At 34.7% G+C, this 2,524-nt stretch overlaps 1 pseudogene; it reads right to left on the reverse strand.

Moving 5' to 3' along the window:
* Positions 1–1,197: 1,197 nt before the first annotated feature.
* On the reverse strand, positions 1,198–1,929 carry LOC111758379 (translationally-controlled tumor protein-like; annotated as a pseudogene).
* Positions 1,930–2,524: the final 595 nt, after the last annotated feature.

A 2,524-nucleotide genomic window follows, 5' to 3' on the forward strand; every position in this document is an offset into this window, starting at 1 on the left:
AGATGTCTCATCTGCTTCCTGTTTAAACTCCTTCTGTCATGGTCCATTGTTATTGTATGGTTTAGAAGAAATTTTAAGTCTGACACCTGTTTTAATGTCTCAGCTTTCTTCATGCATCTATTGACTTTGTTCTGGCAGTGTCAGCCAAATGGAACTTCCTGAAAAGCTTCAAGAGCTTCTAGTGGTGCATTTGGAAGTGATAAGATTAGGGGATTTGTGGATAATATGCTATTAGAAGGTGGTTTTTGTAGGAAGAGGTGGGTCACTCCAGGACTGACCTAGCTCTGCCTCCTTTAGTACTCTTGGGATTTGGCCCTCTGATTTCTATCACTACATTATGAGCTGTTTCTTTTCTGATAGCCCATGTACTGTGTTACCTTACCTTGTACCAACCATCAAAGAACTGAAACCTCTCCTAAGATTGATCTGAAATAAATCTTTCCTCTTTTAAACTGTGTATGTCAGGTTTGTGTCTCAGCAATGAAAAATGACTAAGACAGATTCATTAAATCCTTACACATTCCATGTATAAGAAAAGTTTGTTTTAAGATAAGAACAAAATATCCCAATGAAAAGAAAAAAAATTTTACACACAAAGTTACTCGGTCATTTATGATCATTTAAAATTTCATTTTAAGTACATCTATTAAATTATGGATATACTGCTCTATACCTTTTTTTACATAAATGAATTTATTCCATATTCCTTTTTCATATATATGGAGAGTAATTCTTTTCTAACTGAGTTGTCTTTTTAATCTTTTGGTAATCTTTTCTAGAGTTAATACTATTCATTGTTGGTGATGAAACACATAAGGCTCCACTTCAAATGTTGGTGCTCTATGAACAACATAATCTTTTTTTTTTTCACCTTTTACTGCAAATTCAGAATTAACACTTTGATTCTTGTCTTGTGTTGCAACCTCAGGAGTAGTTTTCACTGCAAAAGTTATCTGAAGACAGTTTTATGCTTTTTAGCAACAGTCTGTGACCAGGCACTATCTTCTCAACAAGCACTACACTAGACTTAGTTTATAGATGGATTAAACTAAGAGATATTCTCTCAAATGAGTTTAAATGCACTTTATTTTTAGACAATCTATATGGCATGTTTTTCTCTAAAAAATAATGTCTCCACTTTAAATAAATCATAGTCATCATAAACAAAATGCTCAAGATGACATCAGTCTCATTTGTTTAAAATCCTTGTGTTGTGTAAATGGCAAGCAGGAGCCATGCTGAATATGACAAGCTTATACTGCTTATATCTCTTATGACAAGAGATAGATCCAAAATAACCACCAAATCCATTAATTTTTCTATTTTTACACCATCCTTAAAGAAAATCATAACACCATGTAATTGATTAACTTGTGGTTTCTTACTGTTTTTCAAATTCTGTATTATTTCTACCTTTTTTTTTATATTTGGCTTTTTTTCTAAATAAAAATTTTAAAAAAGAAGGAAAATCACAAATGGGATCACATTATCCTCATGGTAGTCCAGGAGAGCACCAAGCCATCTGGATTCGTGTTTGTACCAATAAGAACTGATAGTTTTTGAAATTAGCAAATATGCTAGATTTGTTTTGCAGCCCTGTCAAAATGATTTTACTCTTTTTGCTCTTTGTTCTTCAAGTTTGCCTTTGATTGATTTCATACAATCTTTGATGTACTTCTTGTAGGCCTCTTTTGTGAAGCTGGTTTCCTGCAAGTAATGGTTCATGACAATATCAACGACAGTGACTATTGTGTTTTGGGTGCCTTTGCCCTCCTGGGGCATCAGCAGAAGCTTTTCCACCAGAAAGTGAGTATCAGTGTTACTCTCTGTTCTGCTGACCACCTGCCTTCCACCTCCAGGCATAGCCTGTCTGCGATATATTTCAGAGAACATCTCTTCGTGGATGATGAGGTCCTGATAGATATTCATGGTGGTAGCTGACAGCTGTGCTAGCTTAGATTAAGGCCCCGCTGGTTTAGCATGAGCCAGGAGCTCAGGGTGAGTGCGGTGCAGCCAGAGCAGCACTTGGGAAGTAGGTGGAAAAATAAAAACTGGAGATTATTTTTATTTTTTACTTTTTTTTGTAATAGATATCGAACTCACGGCCTTATGTTTGCCAGGCAGGTGCTTATGCCACTGAGCTAAATCCTCAGCCTAGAGATTAATTTTTTAAGATGAACCAAAAAATCAGTCTGCGTAATATTTCTTATTAAGAGTAGCAAACCTCAGCCACCCTACAAACTATCAACAGACCTCCCTAGTGCCCAGTGAACTGAAACTAAAATGAATTTGTATATATGAGATATTTATCTATCTACCCATTGAGCTAATAAAATTTTATGTGGAAGAAGCATAAATAAATATGATCATCTTACGATATTAGCATTCATAAAGTAGAAGAACTTGTGCTTTATGACCACAGTTAATTAGTTTAATTTCACAGCAACCTGAAGAAAGTATTAATAAAATCTAAATAAAGTTCTGAAAATTGTTTCCTAATTTGGAGACAGATAATGTGATCATA

Source organism: Cavia porcellus, unplaced genomic scaffold (genome assembly GCF_034190915.1).
Source record: "Cavia porcellus strain 051 isolate PalLab524CR breed Dunkin Hartley unplaced genomic scaffold, mCavPor4.1 scaffold_2, whole genome shotgun sequence".
Taxonomy (NCBI): Eukaryota; Metazoa; Chordata; class Mammalia; order Rodentia; family Caviidae; genus Cavia; species Cavia porcellus.